The sequence below is a fragment of the Rhincodon typus genome, chromosome 16 (genome assembly GCF_021869965.1).
Source record: "Rhincodon typus isolate 14 chromosome 16, sRhiTyp1.1, whole genome shotgun sequence".
Lineage (NCBI taxonomy): Eukaryota > Metazoa > Chordata > Chondrichthyes > Orectolobiformes > Rhincodontidae > Rhincodon > Rhincodon typus.
The window spans coordinates 45,032,249-45,049,317 of NC_063347.1; the positions used below are offsets into that span (position 1 = coordinate 45,032,249).

Here is a 17,069-nt window from a genome sequence, read left to right on the forward strand (position 1 = left end):
CCTCTCCTCTATCCCTCTTCTATCCGCCTCCCACTCTCTCCCTATTTATTTCAAAACCCCCTTCCCCTCCCCCTTTTCTGATGAAGGGTCTAGGCCCGAAACGTCAGCCTCTCTGCTCCTATGATGCTGCTTGGCCTGCTGTGTTCATCCAGCCCTGCACCTTGTTGTCTGTGAAGGAGCATTGCAATGGCTTTAACAAGTCAGGGTGCATTTCAACCGAATTTTAATTTATTTTGGAATTGAAGGACATTGATTTTTATCACCTACTGAATCTGACATTCATACTGTATGTAGCTAATATGATTCTGGGGAGCTCCCCAAATGAAAGATGCCTGTGATAAACCAACAGTTAAGTAATCACATGCAACTTTTCCACACGATGTGTACTAGCACTGTGAAAACAGCAGTGCAAAATGAAACAAAGTATAGAGTACAGCAGCTGTACGTTACTGGTTGATTTTATGATGAATGTTTCTCTTTTCAAATGAACTCAATCCTTTCTACAGACCAACAACCGGGCATACAGAGGGTGAAACGATTGAACGTTTGCTGGGGAGGATATTGTTCCCAGCGAAATTTTAATTATACAGGGGAGGTGATGGCCTGGTGATATTATTGCTGGACTGTTAATCTAGAGACCCAGGTAATTTTCTGGGGACCTAGGTTCAAACCCTGCCACAGCAGATGGTAGAATTTGAATTCAAGAAAAACAACTGGAATTAAGAGTCCAATGATGACCATGAACCCATTGCTGATTGCCAGGAACAACCCATCTGGTCCGTTAATGTCCTTTAGGGAAGCAAACAGCATCCTGACCTGGTCTGGCCTGCAATGTGACTCCAGACCCACTGCAATGTGATTGACTTTTAACTGCCCTCTGTAATTAAGGATGGACAATAAATTCTGGACAAGCCGGCAATGCCCACATTCCTGTAAATTAATTTTTAAAAAAGCAGATAATTTTGAAGGTCAAAAAATAGATTTGCTTTATTGGTGATGAACTGCATCCATAGACTTCCTCCTTAAATTGAACCAGTCTGCTCATAGCTTCCACTTCATTTTAAGATGTTAATGCATAAGGGACAAATGCAGTGACAGAGTCTGGAGATTTTCCTGTTGGTTCCAGTAATTTGCTCTTAGTCTTTCCTGACAATACATACTTTTTTAAAAAATATAAATTTATCCTAATTCCTTTTCTCCTGCCCATTGAAGTACATCAGTTAATTAGACTGATTTGCAAACTGCAATCATTTACTCTGCATTCCATATTCTTCCATGGGGTGAACTTTATTCAGACTTTTTAAATGCTTTCTAGGTCTGTCTGCTCCTGACATTTAGCTTTGGAACAGATTGTGTTTTTTTTTCACCTTGAGCAGATGACCACATCTTTCAATGCACAAAATAAACAAATTTGACTCAGTGAAATTTCCAGCTAATTCACTCTAAACTTGGTGCTCTAGCTGAGAATGATATTACTTGCCTGTAGTGCAGAATTAAGGCGGTTATCCAAAGGGGTGAAGTGAAATATTAAAAAGGACCGGTTTTATTCCCTTCACCACTGCCAATCAGTAACAACAGTACACACCATCTGCAAGACACACTGCAGAAATGTTCCCAAGACTCCCTAAAAAGCATCTTCCAAGTCTAAGACCACTTCCAACCTGAAGGCCAAGGACAGCAGATACAAGGGAACACCACCACCTGAAGCTCTGCTCCAAGCCACTTATCAACCGGACTTGGAAAATATATTGTTGTTCCTTTAGTGTCAAAATTTTGAAACACTCTCTTAAATGGCATTGAGGTTTACCTGTAGCACATGGATTGCTGCAGTCCAAGAAGGCAGCTCACCACCACTTTCTCAAGGGCAACTAAGAATGGACAGTAAATGTCCACACCCAATGAAAGAATTTGGAAAAAAAAATGTTCTGAGCGCAACCCTAATGCTTAACAGGACCCTATTGCACAGGGAATGTTGCAGGACCTGTTTTTTTGAAATAAAGAGGAAAAGAAACAGTTTTAATGATACAAAGTACTTGGAATTAAATAATTCAAGAAACATGTTTCTAACTTAATCTATGAAAATCAACAGTCAGAAGATTTTTGGATGAAAATATTGAAGAGAATGTAGAAATAGCACAGCTGCGAACAGGAGGCCAGAACTCAGCAAGGTGATTACTAGGTGTTAAGAAGCTACTGAATATTAATGGACAGTATTCATGTGATTCTTCCACTAACTTATTACAAAAAAACTGAAAATTTATAGGGCACTTGCCTTGGTTTCCATCCATCTTTTGCCCGTGCCAAGTATGACGATACCCATTTGCTACTCACTGGCCTCTAAAATGATTTAATGATGGATTATGATACATAAGAAGCTTGAAGAAAAATGGTGGTTACCAAACCTCTACAAATTAAATTAACTTTAAAACAAAACGACGAAAATAAAACAAACAGTCACTGCAATTTTGTCCACTTAAAAACTACAACACCGGAGGCACCGTCTTTGACCCTTAACGTAACCATTAGAATGAGACGATTGCAACAGCCTGCCATGTCCATGCTGGCTCTGGAGCAGGCACCTCTGCTGGACCCACACCTCAGCCTTTTCTCAATTGATGGGGCAGCTTCTCCTTCTGTGTCCTGTTGGGTGAGGGCATTACGGTCTTTGGCTGCAATTTTAGTTTCAGGCACAACACCGACACAAACCACAAAGTTTAATTGGCACAAGATGAGCCGAGAGAGACTATTGATGAATCTATATATGTCTTGTACTCCGTTACTGATGATTCATAATGTGGAACTGATAATTGCCCAAATGTGGAACATGGACATGTGAGCTTGTACAGGACCTCACCATAGTGGCAGTGACAACGAAGCTCGACTTTAACTTTCACATTCTTAAGAGAACTCTACATTAGCAATGGCAGTGCAATTGACCAAACTAGGTAGACAGGACATGAGAGCAGAGATCGAATGGCTTTAACTTGGTAATCGTTTGGATAACTGGTCGACTCAGTTTTCCCTTTTTAATTCTTCTCAGCTAGTGCAGTCGCTTGAAATAAATCTGGGAAGGGGGGGCAGGGGGATGATGTATATACTGTATTAAATTATAGCTTAATTATATAAATGACTTACGGTTAAAAATAATTGTTGAGTATGATTTCAAAATTTGAAAATCACCAGTTGAAGGAAACACAAGGCGATCTAGCAGGGCAGCAACAACACATCATTTATGTCAATGTGGGAAGAAGTGGACACACCAGGGTGATCCACAGAAATCACATCTCCACTAAGCGTCTGCAGCTTGAGAAACTTTGGCTCAAATTTGCTGAGTTTAGACACCGCGATGCGTCAGTGGGAGATAAAGTCAGCTTGGCACTTTGCTTGTGTTCTGCACTTTAGTTGTCTCCTGTGGCCAGGGAAAAAGACAGGTCCGATGAAGGGTGAGGCAGTTTGGAAACCCAGAAGGTAGGACTGAAGAAATTTCATTCCGCACAATTGTATGAGGCTCCTGCAACATGTGTGGACAAGAGCCGGGATTTCAGGACGAGGAGTAAACTGATCAAAGTCTTGTGGTAGGGGGCCTTTGAAGCCGGACCTAAATTGAATGCCACAGTGGTAAGGAATAGTTGCAGCCGAAAGTAAAAAAGGGAGAGTCCCAAAAACTGTGTTGCTTACCTGGTGCCATGGTTAGGGACATCTTACAGCTGCAGAGGAACTTGCAGAAAGAGCAGAAGTATCAGTTATCATGGTCCGCATAGGTACTAATGAGAGGTCAGATTAAGAAATAGGTTCTGCTCAGGGAATAAATCAGTTAGGATAAAATCAAAAAGCAAAACCACAAATAACTTCTGGTTTATCATTTGAGCCATGAAGTATTTGCCTGGAGTAAATAGGTCACACAGAGTGAAATAGACCGCTGAAAAAGATGGTGTGAAATAAACCGATTTAATTTCAGGCAGTGCAGACAACTCTACTGGGGAAAAAAGCAAGTTGTACTGCTGGGAATGGGCTTCTCTTCAACAAAACTAGGGAGTAATGGCCTGGCAAACTGAATAGCTAAGGATACGGGGTCATAGACTAAATGGTTGAGGGGAGAATCTAGTTAAGGCAAAATTTATTAAGTCAAAGAGAAAGGATAAGCAATAGTGTAGGGTGGCTATATGAATAATAAATCACTGTGACAGGAAGGGACAGATAAGAAAAATGTTTAAATGTACAGAACTAAAGGTGCTTCTTTAATCTGAACGTACACAGCACGAGAGAGAAATTGACACCATAAATGGAAATGCTTTAGATAAAATAGCCATTGCAGAGACATTGCTGCAAGATGACCAAGGCTGGGAGTTAAATATTCCAGAATGTATTCAACAATTAAAATGATGGAGGGAAAAAGGAAAGGGAGGTGTGATAGCTCTGTTAATAAAGCATGAGATCAGTATGGTAGTGAGAAATTATTTTGGCTCAGAAAATCAAAACATTTAATTAGTTCTGGGTGGACTCAAGAAATAGCACAGGTATTGCTGAAAAAGATAGATTATGTCAAAAGGATTTACCCTTGCACTAATTGTAAAGTAAAACCGACATTTATTCTGCATGAGAGGACAGTGTTGATTGATTGTCAAGTGGACTGTGCTTTGTAAAAAGTGTCACTGTGAAGGATGCACCAACAAACACCTCAGCATTGCTTAAATTTTAAACCTTTCAAGTTGGTTGGTCAAAGGTGTTGTCCTGAAAAACGACAAAGAGAATAGCTGTCATCTATTTTATTGAGTTGTAACAGTTGCTGTGTGCGTGCATAGCTTTTTTTGTCTTCAAAGAACAGGGTCTTTGGACAGAGGTTTGGCCATCTAACAGAAAACAAGATAATTGGTCATTTTCAGTTTGGAAAACTAACTAGTGGTGTGTCACTGGGAATACTGCTGTGGCCTGAACTGTTTGCAAACCATATTAAATGGCTGAGACAAAGGAACAGAGGGTATTCTAGCCAAATTTACTGATGATACACAGGCAGGTGGGAAAGCATGTTGGGAGGATGACACGAACTGTCTGTAAGGAATATAAACAGATTAAGTGAGTGGGCAAACATTTGGCAGAGAAAATGTGATAGGAAGGAAAGAAAAGCAAAGCATAATTTAAATAGACTTTGGAACTTTTAATTTTCTTTCATGTTTAAGAAAGGTTATTAGCATGAGTGAGATTTATCAGAAGGTTTATCAGAATCAAAGATGGGTAGCAATAATAATATTTTGTGGCATTGGTAACATTTAGTGTCACTAACATTTACTGGCAGAAGAAAAGCTCACTGGTATTGGTAATGTTTGATATCAGCAACATTTACGCAGAGTAAATTGTATAAGAAGCAAAGTTTATTGTCTGATACATAGAATAACAAAAAAATCAAAAGAAATAAAAACAGAAGTTGCTGTAAAATCTCAGCAGGTCTGGCAGCATCTGTGAAGAGAAATCAGTTAACTTTTCGGGTCTGGTGACCCTTCCTCAGAACATAGAATAACAAAGTTGTTAGATATAATACATAGCGCTGTTCAGACCCCGAGACTTTACATTCTGTGCTACATGAAAGCTCCAGGGCACTTCCATTTCTAATATATTATGTATAAAGTGTCATCAGTTGCATCAGCTTGAGCAGTAAGCGAGATCACTGTGGTGTATCTATAATTAAGAGATAATGAAAAGCACATTTATAAAATGTGGTGACACCGCAACATAACTATATGTAGAGAAAGAGGGAATGGTGACCTGACAGAAAAAAGGTAGTTGGTGCAGGAGCCACTCGAGTGGCTCTCACTGATGAAGGTTATGGCTCATCTGGAACATGCCACCATAACGAAGTCCATGGCCTAAAAGGAGCATAAAACAGACAGAAGAGCAACAGTGATAGGAGTTTTGTTCATTTGGGGAATAGACTGACGTTTCCACAGCCACAGACATGGAGACAGGATGTTATGTATCCTCCCTCCAGACAGGATCAATGGCGCCATTGAATTGCTGCACAGGACACCAAAGGCAAGGGAGAAAAAAAAGGAGGACGAACAACCAATAATTGTGGGCCACATTGGTACCAACTACTTCGTTAGGAAGAGGGTTGTGGTCCTGTTATCAACATTTAGGGTGTTTGGTAGGAAATTACTGTGTAGTACTAGTCTCTGGATAACTGCCAGTATCATGTGCAAATGAATAAAGCAATGAGAAGATAAAGGAAATGCATGCATGGCTGCAAAGATGATACAAGAGGTAGGACATAAGATTAAGACATAAGAGAACAGAGAGTGTCTCTAGGGACAGGAGGGCTGTTTGGTAGGTTCAGAGCCAGTGAAAATGTAATCAAGTCTAAGTCTAAATGTGATGGAATGTGGAAAATCAGCCTGCCGAGTTACAGGCCTAGGATGGCCATGTAAAATTCAGCACTGAGCTGTAAGAAAGGCTGGTTCAAGAGGCAGGACTTTTTTTTATTGCATATTCTTCGATACAAAGCACCAAAAAAGATAGTAATGGAAAAATGTGATAATGGTATTGATCAAGGATTTCATTGTAGTATTAGAAGAGAGGATTTTCAAGTGTGATCAAGGCATGAGACTATTTGACTGGAGTTCAGAAACGAAAAATGTACATTTAATTTGCTTACTGTAGCCCACAGGTCACCAATGCGTGGTGAATGTGCAAGAGAATAACAGTGAAGTGCAGGAGTTACAGAGTAGAACAACAGAGACTTAAACTATCCAAATATTAACTGGGTCAAAGTAAAGTGCAGAAAAGGGACAAGTGATCTTCAACTGGGTTAAGGAAATTTTTCTACAGCATTCTGATTCCAATCTAATCAAAAAAAGAGGCTTCCCACCTCATATCCCATAATCCTCACAGAGTGTTGCTTCTAACTTCTTCCCAAATCCACAAATAGGACTGATCCAGCAGACCTATTGTTTCAGCCTGATCATATCTCTGATGGTCATAGGACTGGAGGTATTTGTGTGGTGGAAACGTTACTTGCCACTTGTCAGCCCACGCCTGGATATCGTCCAGACCTTGGTGGTAGACACTGAAATCCACCACCCAGAATACATTTTGCACCCTTGCCACGCTCAGCGCTTCCTCCAAGTGTTGTTCAGCTAAGGAAGTATGGTACGGTGGTCATCAGCAAGAGGTTTCCTCGCCCATGTTTAACCTGAAGTCATGAGACTTCGTGAAGACCACAGTGCAACTCCTTCCTGATTGTATCCATTGTGCCACTACCTCTGCTGGGTCGGTCTGGTCAGTGGGACAGGACATACCCGGGGATGGTGGTGTCTGCGACATTGCCTACAAGGTATGATTCCGTGCATATGACTGTGTCAGGCTGCTGTTTGACTAGTCTGTGACACAGCTCTCCCAATTTTGGCACTAGTCACCATATGTTAGTGAGGAGGACTTTGCAGGGTCAACAGGGCTGTTTCTGCTGTTGTCTTTTCCGATGCCTAGGTTGACTCCAAGGGATCTGGCTGGTTTCATTGGTTTGAGACTTTGTAGTGAGTGGTACAACTAAATGGTTCACCAGGCTATTTCAGAGGGCAATTGAGAGTCAACCACATTGATGTGGGTCTGGAGTCACGTGCAGGCCAGACCAGGTGACGATGGCAGATTTCCTTCCCTGAAGGGCATTAGTGAACCAGATGTTTTCTTTTCCCTCCCTGACTATTGACAAATGGTTTCATGGTCATCAACAGATTCTTAATTCCAGATTTTCTTTTACTTTATTCAAATTCCACTATCTGGTGCGGCAGGATTCGAACCCGAGTCCCCAAAACATTAGCTGGGCTTTTGGATTAATAGTCTACCGATACTACCACAGGCCATTGCCTCCCTACTAATCCTGACCCAAATACCCAGTCATCTCTTACCCATTTCATCAAACTATCCCCTACTTACATAGCTACTGGTCAATTGAATCCCCATAAGCCACTTCATCTACCTGAATATTTCCCCACTTCATCATCAACCCTCCATCTATTCATTTTGTTACCCATGGGTTAATTTATCCATTCACCAACATTCAGAATGGTCCTTTAAACTTCCTGGTGGGAGTAAGTGCCATTAAAAAGGGGGAATGTCCTGTCATTCCCACCTTTGCTGTGCTCACACAAAGTTCCCCAATGGACTCTGTGCTGCGTATGTCTGCAAAAGCTGAACCTCTCACAGCTCAATAGAAATGTAAAATTGCCCATCTCTATTCTGTGTTACAAATGCAGCAACAATCCACCATTGCTCAAATGATCTGAGCCATACCCGTCTTTTAAATTTCCTTAGCATACAGCAGAAACATGACAATTCTGTTATCTTAGGATTAATGAAGATCCCTATTACAGTAGCTCCTTAGTTTGTCCACTTGTCATATGTTCCTTGCAAACTTGTTCCTCCATCTCTTTCCCAGCAGTTGGTGGACTATAGATTACAGCCAGTGCCACTATGGTTATCACTGTAATTTCTCAGCACTATTTTATCTTAATTCCATCTGAATATATTCTGTCCTTCAACTTGCCTCTCTCTTCTTAAGCAATTCTGCCTTTCTTCCTCCTTTCCTATCTTTCCCGAACATTTTGAATTATGAATACTTAGGATCTAAACCTCTGTGTTTTTGAACCAAGTATCCATTCTTGCCACAATGTCATATTTTCCATTATCTATGGTACTGGCAGCTTGCCAACCTTAATTACCACTTGTAGTGTCCTCACATGCTGAGCAGTTTAAACATATTATGTGCTCTCTGACTCCACCTTGAAACTTACTGTTTCTTACATTTATCTCTCTCTTCCAATTCCACTCTCATGCTACTTCCTCGTAGCCATCCCTCTGCCAAGTCTGCTTAAAGTTCCCCAAAAGAATGAGCAAATGAACCTGCAAGGGCACTCATCACAGCTCTGTTCAGGAGCAATCAGACCATCGTGTACAAATCCCATCTCTCTAATGGACCAACCTCAACTCCCGAGATTTAATACTTTCCCAATTTGCATCATCTCTGTCGTCACACATTCATCTTCTAGGTCCTCCTATTTTGTTGCTCATCAGAATGAGGTAATAGAAGTAGCAAAGACATTTGATGTCCTGGTTGCTTGTATAGTTCCTGCTCTGTAAAATCTAAAATCTATTTCCAGGCTTTATTTTTCTTTTTATCTTTGTTGTTTATAACAGTATGAACTTTGACTGCTCTTGCTACTGGTTCCATCACCCTCTCTCAAATTCAACTAACCACTCACAACCCTTGTGATCTATTTTTACCCTTGGATAATTTTGGACTCTAATACTGCTGTTCAAATCCAACTTGAAACTTTGCTCATCTCAATCAGTGCTTTTGACACACATGCTGTTGGATGTTTCCTTCATGCCTTTGTCATCTGCAGTTTTTTTTCCCCCCCTGTTCAACCAGCCTCCCACTGCTTCTCCATGTTAAAACATTGGCCTACTCCGGTTCCTATGTTGTTAAGACTATAAGAAATAGTAACAAGGGTGGGCCATTTGGCCCCTCGAGCCTGCTTCGAACGGATCATGGATGGTCTGACATCCACTTTTCCACCCTTCCCTGTAATACTTGCTTCCCCTACTGATCAAGAATCGATCCCAGCATTAAATGTACACAAGGATCCTGTCCCTACAGCTCTCTGTGGCAAGTAGTCTGAAAGACCCCCAACCATCTGCGAAGAAATTCCTCCTTATCTCAGTCTTAATTTGTGCTCTTTTTTCCGAGACTATGCCCTCTGGTCCCTGACTCTCCCATGAGGGGGAAAATCATCCTCTCAGCATTTACCCTGTCAACCCCCATTAGAATCCAATATGTTTCAATGAGATCACCTCTAATCATTGGAATTTAGAAGAGTAAGAGTCCCAATTGTTTAACTTTTACTCATTAGACAATCCCTCCATGCCAGGGATCATCTTCAAAAACCTTCTCTGAACTGTGTCCAATGAAATAATGTCTTTTTTCTCAATAAGGGTACCAAAACTGCTCACGGTCCTCCAGATATGGTCTCACTAGCACCTTGAACTGTTGAACTAAGACTTCCCAACTCATACTCTAATCCCCTTGAAATTACGGCCAAATATTCCATTAGCCTTCCCCATTACCTGCTGAATGTGTGCTTGCTTTCTGCACTACATTTCCATTTAAATAATATTGCTCTTTTGTTTGCTCTTCTAAAATGAAGTACTTCACATCTTCCCACATTATTGAACAATGTCAACTTTTTGCCCACTTACTTATCTATTAATATCTTTCTATAAAATGCATCCCTCTCTCGACTTGCCTTACCTCATTGCTTTGTGTCATTGTTAAGATTAGACAAAGAATGGAAGGGGAACAGAAAAACAATTGTTAAATCACCGTCAACACTTGACATTATTTGCTTCTAGAGGTAAACTAGTGTGGTGAAATAGTGGTTCAATCCATATTGTTATACACAAATATAGTATTGTTGATCAGTATATTGGTCTGTTTTCTCTTAATACTTAATTATAACTGATGGTTTCTAGTCTCAGAAAATAAAATTGTTGCAGTGTCACAACCGGGAAACACGTTATATGTTATACAGTGAGTCACGTATCATATTTTATTTTTCACTCCATCTGTTTGTTTTTACTTAAAACCATTGGTATCAGAAGTGGAACACATTCTGGTCCAGAGCACTGATCCTTTCAAAAGTATCAACCTTGCCTTGTGAGTATGCATTCTTGACTGCAAGAACCAAAAGATTTGCCTGAATGACACAGCAAACTCTCAGAATAGTTAACTATTATAGGTACAGCACACAGAAATGATATTGCATTGCAGCCACGTTACTAACCATTTTGAGAGTGGTTAACTTCCATCATATTTGCCTGATGATCTCCCAAGAGTTTGGCTTTTCCGCAATTGGACAGATGAGAAAACAAAGAAAAAAAAAACTTTATTTCTTGTCATAGAACACAATTCATAAGTTACAACAACGAAAATAGGATCATCATAGTCTCAACATCAACAGCAACATTTGACAGTAGCAACTGAAATATCAATTGGTGATTGTCAAATTATACCTGCTTACAGCAAAATCAATATTACAAAACTGGTTTGGTGTGTTTTGAACACCTGGGCTTGAACAACATGTGGGAGTACAAGACAGCACAGTATGGAGCTGAAGGAACACAGCAGGCCAGGCAGCAGAGAAACTAGAAATTTTGACATTTCAGGTTGGGATGCTTCGACAGAAATGGGGAGGGGAAAGGAGCTGGGAAATAAATAGAGAGAGGAGGGGTGGGGCTGGGGGAAGGTAGGTGGGATGGTGATAGGTGAGTCCAGGTAGGCAGTGGTGGGGTTTGGTCAGTAGGATGGGTGGGGAGGATAGGTGGGAGAGATGATGGACAGGTTGTGTCAGGTGAAGAAGGCGGGGATGAGGAGAGGCAGGGTTGGACATGGGATGGGGAGGTTTTAAAACTGGCGAATTCCACGTTTAGGCCATCGGGCTGTAGGGTCCCGAGGCGGAATATGAGGGGTTGCTCCTCCAGTTTACGGGTGGTGTCATTGTGACACTGGAGGCCCAGGATGGGCATGTCACCCAGGGAGCGAGAAGGGCGAGTTAAAATAGTTGGTGACCGAAAGCATTAACATTTACATTGCCGAGGCCCGGCACCAACTCTCTGACATCTCCTGCTACCACCGCCGCCTCGATCATGACCCCACCCCTGACCACCGAACCATCAGCTCCCAGACCATCCATAACCTCATCACCTCAGGTGACCTCCCACCCACAGCCTCTAACCTCATCGTTCCCCAACCTTGTACTGCCCGCTTCTATCTCCTTCCCAAAATCCACAAACCTGACTGTCCCGGCCGACCCATTGTCTCTGCCTGCTCCTGCCCCACTGAACTCATCTGCACTCACCTTGACTCGGTCTCTTCCCCCCGGTACAGGAACTCCCCACCTACATCTGGGACACCATCTACGTTCTCCACCTCCTCCAAGATTTCCAATTCCCTGGCTCCCCAACACCTCATCTTCAATATGGATATCCAATCTCTGTACACTTGCATTCCCCACACAGATGACCTAAAAGCCCTCTGCTTCTTCCTCTCCCACAGGCCCAGCCAGTCCCCCTCCACCAACACCCTCATCCGCTTAATCAAACTCGTCCTTACCCTGAACAACTTCTCCTTTAACTCCTCCCACTTCCTACAGACTAAGAGGGTGGCCACGAGCACCCTCAGGGACCCAAATTATGCCTGCCTCTTTGTGGGATACGTGGAACAGTCCCCTTTCCGCTGTTACACTGGCACCATTGCCCATTTCTTCCTCCGCTACATCAACGACTGCATCAGCGCCGCCTCGTGCTCCCAAAGAGTTTGGACAGTTCATCAACTTTACTAACACCTTTCACCCCAACCTCAAATTCACCTGGACCATCTCTGATATCTCTCTCTCTCCTTCCTGGACCTCTCCATCTCCATCTTTGGTGACCATCTTAAAACCAACGTCTATTTCAAGCCCACCGACTCCCACAGCTACCTGGGTTACACCTCCTCTCACCCACCCTCTTACAAGAATGTGATCTGGTACTCCCAATTCCTCCACCTCCACTGCATCTGTTCCCAAGGTGGGGCATTCCACTCCCAGAAGTCCTCTTATTTCAAGGACTGTAACTTACGCCCTCCGGTGACTGAAAATGCCCTCAACCGCCTCTCTTGCATTTCCCGCATTTCTGCCCTCACATCCCCTCCTCCCCACAAAAATAAAGACAGAATCCCCCTAGTCCTCACATATCACCCCACCCACCTCTGCATCTAGTGTATCATTCTCCACCACTTCCGCCACCTACAATCCAACCCCACAACCAAAGAGATATTTCCCTCCCCACCCCTATCTGCCTTTCATAGGGACCACTCTCTCTGCAACTCCCTCGTCCGCTCCACACTCCCCACCAGCCCCACCACCTTTCCTTGCAACCGCAGGAAGTGCGACACCTGCCCCTACACCTTTCCCCTCACCTCCACTCAAGGCCCAAAACACACCTTTCATATCAGACAGGAGTTCACCTGCGCATCCGTCAATGTGGTCGATTACATCCGTAGCTCCTGATGTGGCCTCCACTACATCGGCGAGACCAAGCGTAGACTCGGAGACCGTTTTGTGAAGCATCTGCACTCTGTACGCAACAAACGACAACACCTTCCAATCACCAATCATTTTAACTCTCCCTCCCACTCCCTGGGTGACAAGCCCATCCTGGGCCTCCTCTAGTGTCACAATGACACCACCCACAAACTGGAGGAGCAAAACCTCCTATTCTGCCTCAGGAGCCGACAGTCCAATGGCCTAATCATGTAATTCACCAGTTTTAAAATCTCCCCATTCCCCCAACCTCATCCTATGTCCAACCCTCCATCTCATCACCGCATCCTTGCCCGCCACAACCTGTCCATCTTCTTCACCACATATCTGCCCCACCCAAACCAGTGACCAATCCCCACCTACATCCACCTCTCACCATCCCACCTACCTTCCCCCAGCCCCACCTCTTCTCGCTCTCTTTAATTTCCCAGCTCCCTTCCCACTCCCCATTTCCAAGGGAGGGTCCCGACCCAAAACATCAACTTTCCCGCTCTTCTGATGCTGCCTGGCCTGCTGTGTTCCTCCAGCTCCACACGGTGATCTCTGACTCCAGCAACTGCAGTTCTTGCTATCTCCCTGTGGGAGTACAGTATTCACCACAGACACAAACAACAGTTGGTTTTGTAAAACAAGACTATAAATGCCGTTTCTCCTCAAGAAGGTGACTCATTCTACGACTCTGTTCCACACATATTGGCCATGCTCCAGTTTCCACATTACACACACCCTTGTTCATGGGTGAATCAAAATCGCTCATAAAATGAATAGTGGAAAAATTGCAGAGATTAATCTTCTCCTCACATAACCTCAAAATAAAATGTCTATTTTGAGCAATGGTTAGGAGGAGCAACTCAAGCATTTTATTTTCCCCTTAACTTATTGCAGAGGCTCATTAATTGAGCCACTGTTTATGCCTTTGCTATCAAATTGCTGCACACGTTGATCGTTTTTGGTCAACAGTAACACCAGTCCATAAGCCAAAACCTGTGTGACAAGATGATGTCAATCTGGTTTCTATCTATGCCACAATAATAACTACTCTTTATCCAAGTTACAAATAACACCCTATGTGACTGGGACAAACTGTAAACTGTCATTCCTTGTTCTTCTCAATCTGTCTGCAATTTTTGGCACAGTCCTTTGACTGCATGGCCATCGTTAATCAGCTGGGTCAAACTGTTATCCCCTGGTTCCAATATTACTCATGTATTTATAGCCACATCACAGTTCATTAACAAAAACAGAAATTGCTGTTAGCAATTAATGGTTCAGGTCCTGTGTTCTGAGGAAGGGTCACTGGACCCAAAACATTTTAGGCAAATTTACCTGATTAGGTAAATTAGGTATCTAATAGGAAAACAAATTCAATCAGGTTTCTCTCCATAGCAATTTATTTTTGTTTTGGATTTCCACCATCCACAGTTCTTTCAATTTCTTTTGATTTTCCAAGTTTCTGATTGCATCTCTCTCACTGGCAACAAACTGTTGGGAGTTAAACCAGTTTTATTTTTGCAACATTCGTGTCATATCTGATCCTAGAATAAGCTGTCCACTGTACAGCCATGTCATCATTAACACCACCTATTGTCAAATCCATTACATCATTCAAGTTCTCCCCAAAAAAAATCTGAAACACTCTGATGCTTTTGTTACTTTAATCTCAACTCTTTCAACACAGCACCTACAGCCTCTCAATGTAAATAAACTTGACATCCAAACATGAGAACTCTGCTACCCATCCCAAGTCCCATTCATAAATCAACCCATATGCTTGTTGGCTGACACAGCATGCCTTGATGGTAAAATTATCTTCCTTGTTTTTGAGTTTCTTCATTGCTTCTGCCCATTCCCATCTCTGCAGTCAGTCAATCGCAGCCTCATAATCCTCCAAAATTACTGCATTTGTCAAATTCTAACTGCCAGAGCGTTGCTGAATTTATTTGTTCCACTATTGGTGGGCTTGCCGTAAGTTGCCTCAGCCTTGGCCTCTGCAATTCCCTCCATAAAGTTTATTAACTCTCTATATCTACACCGACCTTGAAGATATTCTTTACGACCTACTTGTTGGCCAACCAATTAGCCATCTGGGCAAATATGGCTTATTGGCTAATTTTGATTTATAACGCTCCTGTGAAGCATTTTGAGACATGTTATTCTCTTAAAGTGGCTTCATGAATACAGTTTGTTGTTGTGATAAGTCATTGCAAAAGCTGTCAAGAAATTGATGTTGAGTGTTCTGAACAATGTTCAAAAGTGCACTGTCGGTCTCTGCTCTCAGCACTCCATTGGTGTCAGTATAAATTTTAACTTTTTCCGTCATTACTAAAAAGACTAATTAAATAGCTCATTGAAATTAGGTATCAAATAGGAAAACAAATTCAACCAGGTTTCTTTAATAAGCAAATTAATTTATTTATTGTAAAAGGAGGACTTCTTTGACAGATACAAACATAGAACAATAGACACTAGGAGCAGAAATAAACCATTTGGCCCTTTCAGCCTGCCCTGCCATTCAATATGGCCATAGCTGATTTGGGGCTATTAGTCCTGAGCCAATGAAGGGAATCAAAAGGAGTGTCAGGGATTTTCCTCACTCTAGGGACTAGATCTGAGCTAAGTGGTCAGAGCCCCTGTACTGCGCATGCCTAAGTCAAGGGTGACTTGGGGACAAGAGACCGTCCTCTATGGAGTGATTTCAGGTAGAAATAATTTCTACTTCTTGTAGAAAAAAAAAGGACAAGGTAGGAAATGTTCAAGATCACTTTTGGTCACCATCAGTGCACATATAGACTTATGTCACTAATCACAGGCAGTAGTCACTGGTACTTTTGCTCAGTCATGAATCATTGAGAAATGAGGTCTTTCAAGAGAACACAGTCTTTTCATGTCTCACAGTGGACTCTACCAAAAAGGTTTTCTCGGAAAAGCAAAGATAGCTGCTGTTTCAGCAGGCTGCACCCCCATTGAAAGCCAACATTTAACAAAGCCATAAACCCAGGTATGGGATTTGCATTAAATAAATTGAAACAATTAGCTGAAGCCTTATGATTTCCTACAAATGGCTTTTTAAAAAAAGAATACTCAACATTTTTTTTGATTATTTCTTTTCAAGTACAGCTATCTCTTCAGCATGAACCACTGTTCATAATCCTTTACACATGAAGACTCAAAACAAAACTAATTGAAATTTCTTCATAAACACTCGCTTAGCACAATTTTGAAGAGGAAGCACTTTTATATTTCATAACATTTAATATCACATTAGCAAATAATGTTTATTTTTCAACAAGAAGCCAGAACAAAATTCTGTGTTTTGTTCAAGTGCACCATTTGTTTAATGTAGTGCAGATCAATGATTTTCAAGCCTTGGGGTGGAATCATGTTGAGGAATTAGGGGTCTCACTAACCAGTCAGGCAGCCAGCAAGAGTCCCCTAATACCTCTCTTCTGGAGGATCTGTGAAACCACAAGTCAATCAGGGAGTGTTGAGACCAGTGATGGGACGTGTCCATGGAATCAAGAGCTTGGGGTGGAAGTCACACACGCCAAAAGCAACCATCCGTTCATAAGCTGGCACCTCGCTTTTGCCCGGCAGGGTTAGAGTAGAGGCCATGGCTATCACTGGAATGACAGATATTAGAGTTCCACGATTGCTGGATGAGCAAGTAGAGGTGTGGGGAGTATTGTGGCATGGGGCTCATGGAGAGAGGGGGGCAGGCAACTCGTTCTCAGCAAGCCCTTGCCCTTCCTGAAGCCTGGTCCCTTGATCAGACACAGAGTGCCTTTGATCAACAGACCTCGTCCCCCCCCACTACCAAGACAACAAATCGGATGCAACACAGTGTGGAGCTGGAGGAGCACAGCAGGCCAGGCAGTATCAGAGAAGCAGGAAACTTGACGTTTCGGGTTCGGGACCCTTCCCGAACGAAATGTCAACTTTCCT

At 42.4% G+C, this 17,069-nt stretch overlaps 1 protein-coding gene across 4 annotated transcripts in view; it reads right to left on the bottom strand.

Annotated features, from left to right (window-relative positions):
- Positions 1 to 17,069, bottom strand: part of LOC109914264 (contactin-4-like) — a 1,378,312-nt gene that overhangs the window by 1,343,029 nt on the left and 18,214 nt on the right. The window contains exon 3 of one of the 4 annotated variants that reach the window (XM_048606642.1): positions 10,830 to 10,886. The exons of the other annotated variants lie outside the window; for them this stretch is intronic. The gene's annotated coding sequence lies outside the window, so the exon portion shown is untranslated. The remainder of the gene's footprint in view (positions 1 to 10,829; positions 10,887 to 17,069) is intronic. 4 annotated transcript variants of the gene reach the window in all.